The 17,768-nt window shown below is 35.5% G+C and overlaps 1 long non-coding RNA gene across 1 annotated transcript; it reads right to left on the reverse strand.

Annotated features, from left to right (window-relative positions):
- Positions 1 to 7,162: 7,162 nt before the first annotated feature.
- On the reverse strand, positions 7,163 to 9,348 carry LOC138129863 (uncharacterized). The gene is made up of 5 exons (XR_011159410.1): positions 9,216 to 9,348; positions 8,620 to 9,163; positions 7,967 to 8,312; positions 7,581 to 7,902; positions 7,163 to 7,442 (listed from the first exon to the last, which is right to left on the reverse strand). It is a non-coding gene; the product is annotated as an uncharacterized lncRNA (long non-coding RNA).
- Positions 9,349 to 17,768: the final 8,420 nt, after the last annotated feature.

Here is a 17,768-nt window from a genome sequence, read left to right on the forward strand (position 1 = left end):
TTAAAACCCATTTAAAAAAAGTACTGGGCAATTCCCATTTAACGCAGAATGAACTATACACACTCTTGGTCCGAATCGAAGCATGTTTGAATTCCAGACCACTAACCCCGCTAACCGCAGATCCCAACGATCTTGAAGTCCTAACCCCATTCCACTTCCTTATAGGAGAGACACTAACGGCTTTTCCAGAATACGATTGGAGTGAGGTGCCAATCAACCGATTGTCGAGATGGCAACTTATAGAAAAGGTCCGTGCCCACTTCTGGAAAAGATGGAGTCGGGAGTATCTCACGTCGCTACAAGGCCGCGGAAAATGGCAAAGGGAGACACCCCCAGCAGCCGACCTTGAGGGTGCAATGGTACTTCTTGTAGAGGATAATATCCAGCCTCTCTGCTGGAAGACAGGAAGAATCGTGGAAACCCACCCCGGAAACGACGGCCACGTAAGAGTCGTCACAGTCAAAACCAACCAAGGACTGGTTAAACGTTCACTACGCAAGGTATGCCCGTTGCCCATCGAAGAGGAGACAACATAAAGTGAAAGTGTATTATGTGAAGGGCAATTTAGTGAAGTGAATAATCCAATATGTTCAGACATTCGTTTCATCATATGTATTTTTGTTTTCCCGTAAATTCTGTCATAGTGATTACTGTATTTAGAATTATGTATTGCTTAACCTACTCATTATGTACTTGAAGCTCAATTCTTGATACCTTCAACGGGGGGAATATGTATAATCCTAGAAATTCTACCTGAAAGGGCCGTTACCTCCCCCCTTGCAATTGTAAATTTAGTTTAAGCCTGTCCACCTTTTACCAACATTCGAGATCTGTACCTCAGCCAGCACACTTCGAACGGAGTGAGCTGGTAAAACGTTAATAAATTGTTATTATTATTAACAAGTCTTTATTCAAAAACATTCGACCTCACCGGGTCAAACACCACCAATAAGGATTATGATGGTGAAAATTGCATTATTTGTGGTGACTATGGTAAAGGTCGCGAGACTTGGTTCAGGTGCACCATATGCGGGAAGTGGGCGCATAAAGACAGTACTGGGGCAGATACACTTAATGATTATATGTGTGATTTTTGTAATAATGAATAATAATCAAATAATAACAACATTTTTTAATTCTAATTCTAATTCTTACTGGTTTTGGGGTAATCAGGCCAGGCGTGGTGTCAATACCCCAGACTCACCCAAATAAAAATAATATCCATGCTTTCCCTTAAGGTGGCCCCATGCCCCCGGTCTCCCCTACTACACTCAGTGGGATAAGTGAGCTTCATTACCCCACTCAGTGGGATAAGTACGTTATTATTCCACTGAGTGGTGTAATGAAACTGGCGGAAATAAATAAGATTTACCTTTTTTTTAATTCGGGGCAGATAAAATTTTGTACATAACACGTGGGCTAAAGCATATTACAGGAAACTCGTGTGATTACAGATGAACTCGGGCTACCGCCCTCGTTATCTGCAATCTTCACACTCGAATCCTGTAATATTGCTTTTATCCCACTAATTGTGTAAATAACTATTATAAAAAAATAAAATTAAATGTTTTACTTGAATTGCAAAACATAAATTTAAAAAACAATAACTATAAGACTTTCTTGTGAATATACATACTTGGTCCAAGGAAAATAAGACTATAATCTGTTTCAAAATCAAAAATCCACCAACACTGCATTCGACCTCGAAAATACAACCGACAACGTCGTCAACTTTTGTTTTTAGTGTGTTTGCAAGTGTCGGAAAAAGTGGGGTTATGAAAGAAAACTGTTGACCGTCGTTTTGATTGTAGTTCATCGTGTTTTTTATTCTCATTTTGTTATTTCACACAAAAGGCGTGATATGGTACTGTAACGGTCCGAATAGGTTCGATAAATTAAGAATTTTAATTTTAAAATAATTTCAACGAAATATTTTAAATACCGTTCATTTGCGACGGAAATGCTGGTCAGTTGTAAATTTTATTGTTGCTTTGTTCACAAGAGTGGCACCACACTCCTCAAGTGAAATCTGCCAACCTTTCTTTGAAAATGCAGGTACGCGTCCGGGGCAAAACATAGCCCAAGGGGAACAAGTGTTCAGGGGAAAGGGAGCCTTGCAATAAATTTATTGTAATTACATGTTCTACAATTTGGGGAGTCCAGTTAAAATCAGGGGATAATTGAATTAATGAATTTGATGTCAGCAGGTTTCAAATTGAGAGAACAACAAAATTAATGTTCATTAGGTTAATTTACTTTTTTAGCATTCTCAAATTTGTGGCATATTTGTAATTAAAGGGCGAGAATTTGCAAATTAAAAACAGAGCGCTTTATCGTAGAAAATAACTAGAATCGTTTGCACTTTTAGTTAGAAAAGTAACAAAGCAAAGTAGAAAGGGAGTCGGTAGAAAACACAGAGGACCGGGTAACGGTAAAGCCAGGTAGTCGTAGAAATCAGACGTGTGAGTGAGAGAGAGAGAATGAAATTTACGAAGTAATTATTAATTAGAACGGTTTTGGGGAATCAAACCAATGTAGAACTATTTTTCGAAGTAGCAGAACAACGGAACTTAGTTGCATGAAATGGCACTTGCGTAACAGCGTTTCAAGCCCAATTTAGGTTTCAAAATAAGGTTAATTTGTTTCATTGTAATTCTGTTTGTTTCATTTTAATTCTGTTTGTTTCATTTTAATTATGTTTGATTCATTTTAATTATGTTTGTTTCATTTTAATTCTGTTTGTCTCATTTTAATTATGTTTATTTCATTTTAATTATGTTTGATTCTTGGTGCTGATTTTTGTTATTGTATAGAGTCGGTAATTCAGTGTTCCTGTTAATTCTGTTTGTTCCATTTTTTAGATTGTGTTTGTTTCTTGATGTTGAGGTTTATTATTGTATAGAGTCAGTAATTTAGTGTTCTTTTTCAGAGTTCTAATTCACCAACAAATTATGTACATTCGGTCTGGTCCTAACAAAAGTCTAAATTTAAAAATTTAAAATGATGGTGGAAAAACGGAAACTGTAATTTCAAAAGTTCTAGAGATATCGAAAGGGTGTCGCGGTCGGCGTAAAGTAGAACCGAGCTGATTGGTCACTTTGGTCAAGTAGGGGTTGCGAAAGGGGGGTGCGCCAGAAATGATAAAACCGATTGCGGGACGGGAAACAGGGCTTTTTTGATTCACTCGGGGTTTGATCTCCAAAGTAGCCGGGGGTACGTTCAGTACTTCGAGCAGCCATTTTGTAAACACATGCTTTACATTTACAAGGTAACTTATTTCTCTAATTCTTGTACATTATTTGTAGCCGTGATTAAATTAGTCAAACAGCATTTAGTTCTTTATCGTTCTAAAGTAAAGATTATATTATTTTCTTTGAGCTTTTGATGACCACGTGACTCTTTAGAATCTTGAATTAAATTCTTTATCGCGAAGTATGTGATCTTCTTGCATTTACCGATTGGGGAAACGTGCTCTCGACAAGTTTAAATCATTAAAAAAAAAGGGGGACATCTTAATTCATTATTCGTCGTTTTGGGACTTTCTCTCGGTTGGGGGAAGCTACCGCCAGTGTCCATCGTTCTCAATTAGCTGTTGGTCCGGCGTAGAGCACAAAGAGCCATCGCCAAATTTAGGTGGATAGTGACCCTTTAGGTACAGCTGACACGTGAAGAGAGGTACCCTTGTAAGTCTGTTAGAACCTTTTTCCCTTTTATTTTACCCTTTATTAGACCAGGCTAAACTGAGAGGTTCCAGGGCATCGCGTCGGGTTAAATTTAATTGGGGAAATAATTGTAATCTAAATCGGATCACATAGTTCGCATCTCAAACTCGTATAATGCTGTTCGCGCCATAAACTCATATATTTGCCCAGCTTAGTCATTTATTCATGAGTCAGATCCCAATTCGTGGGCCGAGAGTCAAATTTCATTGGGTCAAATTTCCACCAACTTCTGTTATTAAATTCATTTATTTATTTATATAATTTGTTGGGACCAAACACCACCACACTCGATTATTTGTTAAATAAAATTTAAGTAAAGTGTGCTCAATCGTTTTAATTCTATTTGGAAAAACCTTCCGAAGGTACGGCCTCTCGTTAGAACCTAAGTAAACAAAATGAAAAATAAAACACAACGTAGGATCCATAAATATTTCTTTCTCATTATTTTTTGTTTCGTATTTTTCCGCAAAAATAACATCCGAGGGAATGCGGCAACCAACAATACACCAAATGAGGGAAAAAAAAATCATCGAGAAAAGTCAAGGAAGTCGAAAGGTTACAGTACCTACCACCTTTTTGCATATAATAATTATTTTGCATTACGTAATAAACTCCAAAGTACGATGTCGAATTTGGCGGGACGTTGGGCCAACCCAAAAAAATGAAATTTATTCTAGGGATTTCTTTGTTTCGGCCAACATAATTCAACAGGTGGTGGATTTTTGATTTTGAAACAGATTTATAGCCCCAGGCAATGTTTTCTTTTTCTATTACTGAAATGCGACCGATGATGCCGTAATTTTAATATACCCCCTGTCCGTTCTCAAACTCGAACATAGGCAATTAACATTGAATTTTACGTTTTTGCTGATTCCTGCTTGCCAATTGAACTTACAGGTAAGGTAATGGTATCAATAGAAAGATAAAATTATTGCGCTTGAAATGATACCAGTAATAAGATTAAAGGTGCTATTTTTATTTTAATATGCTAATTTAAAACTTGGCGATTTTTAAATATGACATGCCATGATTTTTAAATTTGACAGCACTTGTACGTTAAATAACGAACCAAATGTTCAAAACACGCGATATTGGACTCAGGAAAACCATAGAATTAATATTTCTACTCGAATTCAGTATCCTCAAAAAATTTATATCTGGGCTGGGATTTTTAATAACAATATTATTGGTCCATTTGAAATAGAGGGAAATTTAAATTCAGCAACTTATTTAGATTTATTAGTAACTAAGGTAGGACCTGCACTGGAAGAAGTTGCAAGAGAAAATCAGGAAATCTGGTTCCAACAAGACGGCTGTCCCGCGCATTTTGGCCTAGGAGTTAGAAATTTTTTAAATGATTCATTTCCAAATTGTTGGATTGGTAGAGGTGGTGCTATAAATTGGCCAGCAAGATCTCCTGATTTAGCATCTTGCGACTTTTTCTTGTGGGGCCACCTTAAAAACAAAATTTACAAAAGACGCCACCCAGATATTAATTTTTTGAGAGAAGCAATAACTGCCGAGTGCGCGTTAATTACTGAAAGACAGTTGGCTAATGTAAGAAATGCTTTTTATAACAGATTGGGGTATTGCTTATTTCAAAACGGGGGGTTATTTGAATATTTATTGTAATTTTACCTTTTTCTTTAGTTTCTTTGCTTTTTTTTTATTAAGAATTTTATAATAAAAACTGCACAATGTTAATTGCCTATGTTCGACTTTGAGAATGGACACCCGGTATATTATTATTATTATTATTATTATTAATTTCATGCTCAACAGGAAAATCCCAATTAAAGAGCACGTATAATTCGACCTATACAAATTAAATATCCGACAAATCCAACGATTTTAACACTTCAATGCTACAGGAGAACAGATCAACCAGATCACCGACAGAGTTGGAAATATTGAGCATGTTGTTCAAAGGAGAAAATTTAAGAAAATCCGTTCTTGGAGTTGATAAATAGAATAAGTTTTTACTACGAGTAGTAATAGAATGCTTACCAACACAAAAATTAATCTGACTGAGCAGAGAACAGCAGTCAATCAAGTTATGAAGGATTTTGTACAAGAATAATAAATTCATTAATTTATTGCGTTCAGATATAGTATATAACGGTATTAGGCCGATATGGGTTATATAACAGATGAGGTTGAGATATTGTAAAATCGAGGCGGAGCCGAGATTTTATAATCAACCGAGTCTGTTATATCCATATCGGCCGTATGTTGTTTTATAGTTTTCTTTATACCAATAATACTTAACATTTAACGATGATTTATTTGTAAGACTGACATTTCTCTTTACTTCAAAAATTAAATTTAGTTGTCATTTGTGCCGTAACCGTAGCAACGGCAGCAAAAATAACGGCCTCGGTCTGATAATTTTGAATAACGGCCTAGTCTGTTATAGGTGTCATATCAATCAAGCATTGAGTACTGATAAATCCTAATAACAGTATGGTATAAAGAAAAAGTTTTAAACGAGAAACGTTCTAATAAAATGGTCTGTGAATATCCAATAGGAGGAAATTATTAAATATAATTAAATATTATTCTGATCCGGCCCTGCTTATAGAATGCAACTCACCGCTTGGTCACAGATTACACATAAGTACAGAGTGTCTATAAATGATTGTGGGATTGAAGCAGGCTTTGAAAGTTTGCCTACTCTTTCACCAGAAATTTAATAATATTAGTCTGATTTACGATATGCAACCCCACAGAACAAATTGGTTTTAGTGTTTGCCAATTGCCTAGCTTGACAAAATTAATACTTCACAAAAAAAAAGAGAGTGTGTGGTACAGCCGCACGATAGAAGTGAAACTTTTGTATTACAGGAAAATCAGAATATTGTAAATTATTACTGATAGGTGCAAGAGGAGGTGGCTGAGCCGAGGTGCTAGTTGCTGGTTCATTGTCTTTATTATTTACACCGTTTTTTTCACATTCTGAACTGTCACTTCACTCGTACGTTTTCTCTCACGCCACGCTCTTGTTCTTTCTGCGCTTGACTTAAGCATATTTACAACAAAATTGCATATTTTAACGATAACACTAAACAATATCGAAATGCGTAACTCATTGTTCATTTTTAATTAAAAGAGAGGGCATTATCGATAAATGCCGTAAGTGTGACAAAGACAGAAGTATACATAATTTTAAGGGATGTTTGTATCGTGTCAAACAGATTAATTTACATAATTAGACTCCAAATTAAGTGAGATGGAAATATTGGTTGTGGGAGACAGTGTTTACCCCCACCACTTTTCGTCACACGAAAAGGTTGCCGATCAGAATTTCAAACCCCTCCCATAAAAAGTTTCACTTCAAAATTAAATGAAAATAAATTAATGAAATTCATTATTGATAGGTCTCAACACTCTCAACAAATTACGTATTTAAACACATTTATTAAACACTTAAGAAGGAGGGAAATAACTTCAGTGATTTAGTTAAAAAAGTAACAATGAAAATTTTAAAAATGTCTCGAAGTGTCCTTCATTTTACTCTGAACATCTTCTCACTTTCACTTTCTTGTTTTCAAAAATACATACATATTTTGTCACATCTGTTCACTGATGTTACAACAATAGTAGTTGGTAATCTCTTCTATTAACTCATTTAAATTATTCATTTGTCGTTTATACACTTCATTTTTCAAGTAGCCGAACACAGAAAAGTCTAAGGGAGTTAAGTCAGGTGAACAGATTATTCTGAAACCAATTACAATAATTTATGCAGTTTTCAGGATCATTAGGGAGGTGCTCTTATACAGTTGTTACTTTCTATGGATGTAAATGCAAGTTCTCCTCTAACAATTTTATGACATAGACATATACTGCAAGGTATACCTGTTTGGAAAGCCAGTTTAGTAAGGGATGTTCTCAGATGTGCTTCTAAATAATCGCGTATATTTTCAACTTCATCTTCCTTCACCTTGGACGACCCCCTTTTCAACATTACCGATAGTAACAAAACAATTAACAATTCGATGTATGTGAGCTGCAAGGGACTTTTCTAAAGCATTTTGGTCCAGGTAGTTGGCTAAAAATTCTTCTTTGCAAGCTTGAACGCTGTACGGCCATTCTCCGTTTCTTTTAACACCGTTGCGGTAATAAGACATGACAAGGAACTTATTTTGTTCAAATGTGAAGACCATTTAAGCAATCACTTCTAAAATATTGGCGAGGTTATAAAATTATGCTGATTTTCAATATAAAAACAGATAAAGACCTACCGGGAATTATCTAGCTTTGGAAGATGCTTTTCTTTTAAGAATAAATAGACCAGGAATGCAAGAAACAACAAAGCAGGACTTCGAAAGCGGAAATGAGGTTAAGTTGACATGTTGTGAATATTTGACAATTTGCAATTAGTAATGACTGAATTTAAAGGGGTTGGCAAATTCAAATTCCAAAGCCCTCTGCAATCTCACATTCTTTTACAGACAGTCTGTATAAGCAGACATTGCACTTGACCGGCAATGCATTGCTTTTAGCGGTCCAAGATTCTTGCCACGGTAGCTCCACCTTCTTTCGTTTAGTTCGGGCGAATTTAAAATGTGAACCAATCGACGCCGGATTCTAAAACAGTAAATAAACCTCGTAACTCCCGTACGCTAATTTTTGCAGGATACAGCTTTTAGTCATTGATATCTTTCTTATTAATACTCGGATGAAAGTAACAACTATTAAACCCGTTTATTTTATCAAAGATAACGTAAGTAACTGATAATAAACTGATTTTCAAGTTTTGCTTAATAGAGAAAAAAGAGTAAAAGTGTAAAGGTGTCATGTTTGGATTTTTTGGGAGTTACGAGGTTTTCTTGTGTCGTCGACGATATATGAGTTCTAATCAACTCTATTGATGTTATGTTCATAAAAATTATACATTTTTCCAATTATTCCCAGAAGATGATGAATTCACCGTACTTATTATTTTGGTCCGCCAGTTGTGATAGACCCTGTATATCTCAGAAAACGAACATGAAAAGTACTTTTATTTTCAAGCCGTCGAAAATCGCGCCTTTGTGTATCTCCATAGAAACGGTTAAAGTTTCATTTTTTTTCTTCAAGTCCTAGGAGTAGAAGTGTCCCAGAGGCGGCTCGACCGAGTCAAATGTAAGGTCATTTCGAGCATTTGTCACGATTGATTTCCCTATTCCCCCATTAAAATAAAGCCTCTCAAAAAGCGAAATAACAAAATTATTATCCAATATTTAACCGACCCCGCTGTCGTATTTCACGAGTCCTTGCTGTCAGATGTGAATGATGTGATGTCGAAATCAACAAGACATCACGTTCGGTAAAAGTAAACATTTGTGAATGTAAATTGTAATCGCTTGCGAGTTACATTTTGATAATTTTTGTTATACTCGTATTTAGCGAATATCTGTAAAAAGTATCCGGCTACATAGGTAAAATTTTTGAGTTCCCTAGAGGAAGAATTATAAATTATTATTGAAGGTTAGGTGTATAAATACCTACTGGTGTGACAGAGCTTGTCGATGCGATGAAATCACCAATTTAACAATGGGAGATATCGAAGATTTGGGCTCTGCTATCTTAGTAAAAGTTTAGGATACTAATAATTGCAATCATTCACCATTTTGCGAAAGATTTACCTGGAAATTTGCTGAAAATACATCGGATTATTTAGATAGTGTTGTAGACCTTACTAATATTATGAAAACTTCAAGTACCAATAATATTACAAGGAAAGTAGGAATTACTGTTGTCTTAAAATTTGAAAATTGTAATAAACTAGGCAAAAATGAATAGGGAATTTTTGCATTTTTGCAGTTTAAAATGCAGTTTAAAATTTGTAATGAAATGTGTTAGAAATATAAATATATACACATTAAATGTAATGTTTCAAGTACCTGTAACACTTTAAATTTATCTAGTGTTTAAGAATACGTGGGAGGATTGAAGCAATTACGAGTATTTTGCTTTCCAAGAAAAATTGTGGAATTCCCTATTCATTTTGGCCTAGTTTATTAATGTATAGTTGAATTTTTTTAATAAACAATTGTCAAAACGTTGTCTTGTTGGTATGAGCCAAACTGTGATTTTCATGATAATACGATTGGTCACATTGAGTGTCAACATTTTTTTTATGTAACTGAGCCTGCGCCCTAACAAGCGAGAGTTTATTTCAAATTCGAAAAGGTTTCTCCTGATTTCTCATTAAATTTGTTTTGAAAATGAATTCACGGAAGAAAGGTACGGGAAGTGAAGTGAACATAACCTTAACCATGATTTGGTGTCAAATTGTTATACAGCTGGTCCATATGTCCAAATTTTAGGGTGGTACAGTATGGTTTTTTACTTCATTTTGACACTGACAATTGTTTATTAAAAAAAATTCACTATAAGTAACTGCAGGAAAAATATTAATGAGTTCATGTTCGATTTTTTTTTTTGTGATCCGCTTGAAGATAAAATAGCATATATCATTCAGAGTAGAAGGTCTTTTTGTGCCTCGCTCAGTTGTCAACCTCAACTGCGTTTCGGTCTTCAATCTCTGGGCTAGCAAGGCTCACTTCTACTCTTAATGACATAATATACTATCATTTCGCTTTGATAAAAGTTTCAGCCACGACCTTCTAAATAGTCGAGACTCTTGGCTCTCTCCGGCCTGTTCATTTGCCAATTTTCGACGTTCTCGGTTTGGCGCTACTTTGCAGGCGCCGAAATTGGCGCGAAACGTTAAATGTCAAAAAGATGACATGTAAAATGCTGTTTGAAGACGTGTAAGGATTATAAAAAGACAAAAACATTCAATGAATTGCCTTCAGACAATATTCTATGGAATCGCTAGCTTGAAAGTTTAAATATTTGCCTAGGTAGGGATTTCAAAAATCTTTTGATCAGTAATAGACTTGCATATATTTCAGCTAATGCACGTTGTTATCATAATTAAAGATTTTAAAAAATTGATTTTTACTTTTTTTTATGAAAAGCCGATGTAATATTATGAGTAAGTACATACATCCTGTGAAGGCATGAATAAAGAAAAGATGCCCTTTTTTGATATTTACAAACTGGTTTAAATTTGTTTTCGTTGAATAAACTCGCTGTACGACATTATTTCTTGATGGTTTTAAAAAATACAATTCTTTATCATCTGGTGATAAATCCATTAATAACACTAACCCATTAATATCCTCTGCCACAACAGCTACATGAGGAAAGAGGTTATCTAAAGCTGATCGTATAGTACTCCCAGAACTCTAACGTTTTATGATAAGCAATTCTAACAACGAGGGGATTAGTATTAGACACCACCTAGTGCGAAGAGGCGCACTTCGTCCAAGAAACTATCTAGTACCGTCTGCCCTATTTCTAAATCCAGAGCCCCCAAGGTAAACACCCACTCTTAAAGGTCTGTTTATTTACGGCCATTTCCTAATTCTTTGTTGTAGTGACACAGTTAAAAATTTAAAGTTAAAATCCCGGTACCGCCACAATAGCGCGCCAAATGTGATGGTACTAGCGGCTAGGCTAGGAACTAAGGGACAGGGTTGGCAATGCTGGGGAGAGCGGAAATAGAGCGGGCGTGAAGCGTCTCTTGCGTGCGTAGGCCCCCGTAAGGATAGTTTAGTTCTGTTTTGGACTTTTCTAAAATAACACCCCGTGTCGAAAGTGATCCATTCTTTTTAAACCGTGCTTTGAACAGTTAATTTATCCCGCTACCGTCCTGGGTAGACATTTTATGTCCCCGTGAGCAACTAGACGTTTCAATCCACACAAGGTAAATTATCCCGCGTTCGTTGTCTTTGTTTTGGTACCAGGACCACGTGGTAGAGGGTATGTTTGTAGATATTATTTTGTTGCATGCTGTTTGTTCATGTCCATAGTTGCATAGTTACATTTTTTATGTAAAAAAGTTGTAATCAAGGAAGCAGAGCAGAATGAAAAATATATGTCAATAAATTTGTGCAATTTTCAATAACAAAAAAAGTGTAATTTAACCAAAAGGCAAACCATTGCCTTATCAGCAAATCGCAAACAAGGAAGTAAAGGTAAGTGGTCTTCTTTTAACTGTGTTAGTTCGTCTGTACAATGGCTGAACTCACTACTTTATTGAGACAAAGAGGGCATGTAAAATCAAAACTAATTGGTCTCAAATGACTAGTTGACAGAATTTCAAGTTCCGAAGCAAAGGAAGAAGATATATTCGAGTTAAATCAATATTTAATCGAAGTAGAAAATCTTATTCGAGAATTTGATGACTATCATATGAAGATTATTCTTAAAGTAGAAGACAGTGAAATTGAAAAGCAAGTGGAAAAAAGGATACAATTCACAGCGTCGTATCACAGAACCGTGGCGATGGCAAAAAGAATAATAAATTCTGCAAATCAAGCTAATATCACTACAGACGATGATTCCAGTGTATCAATAAATCAAAATAATGCCATAAATGTCGGTCAATCTGTGCGATTACCAAAAATTGATATACCAAAGTTTAATGGTCAATACGACAATTGGTTAGAATTTAGAGATACGTTTTCCGCGCTAATTCACAACAGTACAAGTATTTGAGATCCTTTTTAGTAGGAGATGCAGCTCAAGTCATCAAATCATTGGAACTTTCAGCAGAAAATTATGGTGCAGCATGGCAGTTGTTATGTGAAAGATATGATAATCGAAGATTATTGATTGACAACCACATCAAAGGACTTTTTAATTTAGAAAAAATCACAAAGGAATCTGCTTCAAAAATAAGAAAACTCATTGACGATACTTGGAAGCATTTGAGAGCACTGGTATCGTTAGGTGAAGATGTCTCTTCGTGGGATACGTTGATAATCTACATGATTACTACGAAGTTAGATAATAGAACCAGTCGTGAATGGGAACAATACAAAATGACAAATGAATGTACCACTTTAAATCAGTTAAAAACTTTCCTTGGAACTCATGCAAACTTATTAGAAACCATAGATCAAAATGAAGCACAAAAATTCAGAACAAATTTCAACAATCCAGCAAGGAAAGAAAACAAAACATTTATAACATCCACAGAATCCAGTTGTCCTGTTTGTAATGAACATCATGCCATATATTCATGTACAGCTTTTCTCAATTTAGATATCAATAACAGGATAAAAAGATCAAAGAACTGAAGCTATGTCTTAATTGCCTCAAAGGAGGTCATTACACCGCAACGTGCAAATCAGGATACTGTAAACAATGCAAAGGCAAACATAATTCCCTTCTTCATTTACAAAAAAAGGAAATTGGAACAACAGTAGACAATTCGGCAAGTACAAATTCCACAACCTTTGCGTCATATTCAGAGCACAACAGCTATGTGTTGTTACCAACAGCCGTTGTTAACATCAAGGACAATGAGGGAAATTATAAAGAAGCCATTGCTTTACTAGACACAGCATCACAATCGAGTTATATCAGCGAAGAACTTCACAAAAAATTAAACATTCGAAAGTTTGAAGACAAAACGGTCGTTTCAGGCATCAGCGATATGAGTCTTACAATTTCAGGCGCATGCACCGTAGACATTCAATCCTCAAATGTAAAATTTGGTTTTAAAGCAAGTTGTTTGATAGTTCCTCAAGTGACAAGTTGTATGCCAACTATCAAACTTGACACATTTAAGATAACAATTCCAAGTCATATCAAGTTAGCAAATCCTCGTTATTTTATACCTTCAAAAATTGATCTACTCATAGGTGCAGATTACGTGTGGGATTTATTTTGTGTAGGAAGAATAAATCTTGGAAAGGATGCTCCGATACTTCAAAAGACACGATTAGGGTAGATAATCTCGGGTCCTTTACAGATGAAGACATCATCTAAAACAGTACACTGTCATTTCCTACAATCAAACGATATCCATACTCAAATGAAACAATTTTGGGAAATAGAAGACATCTCCAGTACTCCATTAACATTATCGAAAGAAGATCAGTTAACAGAAAATCATTTTGTTTCAACTACAAAAATTCATTCATTCAAAAGCACGTTTTTTATCACTAGAAAACAAACTTCAAGCAAACCCTGAGTTGAAAGGGAAATATTTAGAGTTTCTTGAAGAGTACGAAACATTGGGCCACATGAATTTATGTAATGCAAATCATTCTGGTGTAACATATTACATGCCACATCACGGTATCTTGAAAGAAGATAGTTTGACGACCAAACTAAGAGCCGTATTCGACGCATCAGCACCTACGACTTCGGGATATTCTTTCAACGACCTACAAAGAGTTGGTCCTACTCTTCAAAATGATATCTTTTTAATATTACTTCGCTTCAGACAATATACATATGGATTATCAAGCGACGTTCAAATGATGTATCGAATGATATGGGTAGATCCAAGTCAACATTTGTTACAACGGATTCTTTGGAGAGCAGATCCGTCTAAACCAATACAAATTTATGAATTAAAAACAGTGACGTATGGTACTACATCGGCACCATATTTAGCCATTAGATGTATGCTTGAAATTGCCAATCAAATAGAAAATGAACAACCAAACATCGCCGAAATTATCAGAAATTGCTTTTATGTAGATGATTATTTAGGAGGAGCTGATGACATAGAATCTGCACAACAAATATGTAAGACTCTTACAAACGCATTGAAAACACGGGGATTAATTCTGAGAAAATGGGTCTCAAATGATCCAACAACATTAAAGGAATTGGACCCAAAACTTTAACTTCAAGCATGACTAATTTAGGCTCAGATGCAAATACAAAAACGTTAGGTATTCTTTGGTCACAACAAGAGGATGTTATCAAATGCAAAGTGTCAAAGACACCATCAACAACCAGATGGACTAAAAGGTCAATATTGTCTTGTATAGCTCAAATTTACGATCCGCTTGGATTATTGAGCCCATGTACGAGTATCATACAAGCTAAAATAATGTTACAAAAAATTTGGTTAGTGAACCTAACATGGGACGAATCTCTACCTAGTAATATCTTCACTGAATGGAGAAAGTTTCACAGCGAACTCAAATATTTACAAGAACTTTCTATACCAAGACATGTTTTAATTAATAGTCCAACAAGATTAGAACTTCATGGATTTTCGGATGCATGTTTAACTTCTTATGGAGCTTGTATTTATGTAAGATCTGTCAAGGATGAACAGGTAGTTGTACGTCTCTTGTGTGCAAAATCAAAGGTTTCACCCTTGAAAGGAATGACGATTCCGAGACTTGAATTACAAGCAGCTTTGATGTTAGCTAAATTAGTCACAAAGGTTCGTACAGCTTTAACTATTAAAATTGATACAACAATTATATGGTGTGATTCTACTATTGCATTATGTTGGATCAAAAGTGAACCACGAATTCTCAAGACATTCGTCAGTAATCGGGTGAGTCAAATTCAAGACTTGACAGAAAACGACCTGTGGAGGTATATTTCTACAAAACAAAATCCCGCAGATTTAGTAAGCAGGGGAATTAGTCCAAGACAATTAGAAAATTTAAGCGTTTGGTGGAATGAACCATCATTTCTTTCCGAATTGCATTACGAATTTCCCCTACAACCTCAAATTCAAGAAGATCCAGTTGATTTCAAAAAAGAAGTTCGCACAGTAACGCTAATGTCAACATCCCAAATTGAAAATAGAATTCCCATCGAAAAGTTCTCCAGTCTGATCAAATTGAAACGAGTTACTGCTTATTGTTTAAGATTCGTAAATAACATGAGAAGAAGTAAAGAACAACGTCAAAATGGACCTTTAACGTTAAACGAAATTACAACGGCAACAAACGAACTAATCAAAATTGCTCAGAGGGGCTCCTTTTCAGAAGAAATCAGTCAGCTAGAACAAAATAAGGCTCTTCGAACTAAGAGCAAACTGTTATCGTTAAATCCTTTCTTGCATGATAGCATCCTAAGAGTTGGCGGAAGACTTAGCAACTCTCAATATGACTTCCATAAAAAGCATCCAGCAATCTTACCTCATAATCACAGGTTAACAAAACTGATTTTAGAACACGAACATAGAGCACTATTTCATGCAGGTCCTCAGTTACTCTTATGTCAAATTAGAAATAGATTTTGGCCTATTTCTGGAAGAAACCTGGTAAAACAAACAGTTCGAAATTGTGTAACTTGTTTCAAGGCAAATCCAAAACCAATGCAACAGCTAATGGGTGATTTGCCTGCATCAAGGCTCAAACCAGCACCACCATTTAGCATAACAGGAGTTGATTATGCAGGACCTTTTATAATAAAGGATCGAAAGGGGCGAGGCTCTAAAACATTAAAATGTCATTTATGTCTTTTTATTTGTTTTGTAACAAAGGCAGTACATTTAGAGCTTGTCTCAGATATGACCACAGAGCCCTTCATTCTTGCATTGCGGCGTTTTGCATCGAGAAGAGGAATGCCTCAAGAAATAAATTCTGACAATGGAACGAACTTTCAAGGTGCAAAATCTGAACTTGAAGAGTTAGGAAAATTTCTCCGAAATAATGAAGACGAATTAGTGCAAGCTTACGCTCAAGAACAATGCAACTGGAAATTTATCCCTGCATATTCCCCTCACATGGGTGGCCTTTGGGAGGCAGGCGTTAAAGCGACTAAATATCATTTAAAAAGAGTTATGGGTTCAACCATTCTAACATTTGAACAGTTATATAGTCTCATTGTACAGATTGAAGGTATACTAAATGCAAGACCACTTTCCCCTTTATCACAAAATCCTAACGATCTAACGCCTTTAACACCATCGCATTTTTTAATTGGTCGATCTCCATCGTATGTTCCCGACTTTGATTTCACCCATTTACCAGAAAATCGTCTAAATTTATACCAGCATATTCAGTACATGACGCAACAATTTTGGAAGAGATGGCAGATTGAGTACATTTCAGAATTGCAGCAAAGACGCAAGTGGAAATCTCAGTCAAACACCATCTTAGCGGTTGGAACTTTAGTCATCATAAAGGAAAACCAAGTGCCAGTGAACCAGTGGAAGCTTGGACGAATCCTTCAGTTGCATCCAGGTCTAGATGGCATCACGCGTGTCGTCACCATTCAACTCAAGACAGGAATCAGCAAACGAGCTGTGACAAAAATATGTGCATTACCTAATTTGGGTTTGTCGGAGTGATATTAAGTGAGTGCATTATTATGGCCTGTCTTTTTTGTTCAATTTGTTTATTGAAGTGCTATTGTTTAGATTAGAGCTGCGTGAACTGATGTCGGAAAAAATATGTATGTATTAATTTAAGTTAATTACATAATTGTATTGTTCGTTTTGAAAAAAAAAAGAATAGGTTTTTTCAAGGCTAGCCGCATATGTTGATGTCCATAGTTGCATAGTTACATTTTTTATGTAAAAAAGTTGTAATCAAGGAAGCAGAGCAGAATGAAAAATATATGTCAATAAATTTGTGCAATTTTCAATAACAAAAAAAGTGTAATTTAACCAAAAGGCAAACCATTGCCTAATCAGCAACAACATTTATTGAAAACGCTGTACACTGTGTGCATTAATTCACCAGCTTATTTAGGTACAAAAACTGATTTTGTAGACTGAGATGAATGAGTAATAAATAAAGTGGTGTTCCTCAATGTGTAAATAAATGTAGAGGTAGTGTGTGCAAAATTGTGGAAGAACTGTGTAATAAGAGTATCGTCTTAATTGTGGTTAAATAGCCAAAATAATGTACTGAATAAATTTATTTAAACTTTACATATTCGTACTTTCAACTCTAACTGAGAATATCTACTAACTAATGAAAGGTAAACTAGACCTAGACTAGAAAAATTATTTTATAGTAAATGTTCTGTGTGCCTTCCGTTGGCGTTTAAGCACATTTGAGTACGTCGGTACCAATTTTCATAAACAGAATTCAGCATTTCTGGGTTTCTACGAATCTGGTTCGCAGCATCTGTTACGCGTTTCTGGAGTTGGCCTTTTGTATTTATTTCAACTTCGTATACCAAATCTTTCGTGTGGCCCTAAAAATTAAAATCCAGAGGGGTTAAATGGAGGATCGGGGACGCCATCGTATTGGAATCAGTCAGAACCAA

Source organism: Tenebrio molitor, chromosome 4, assembly GCF_963966145.1.
Source record: "Tenebrio molitor chromosome 4, icTenMoli1.1, whole genome shotgun sequence".
Lineage (NCBI taxonomy): Eukaryota > Metazoa > Arthropoda > Insecta > Coleoptera > Tenebrionidae > Tenebrio > Tenebrio molitor.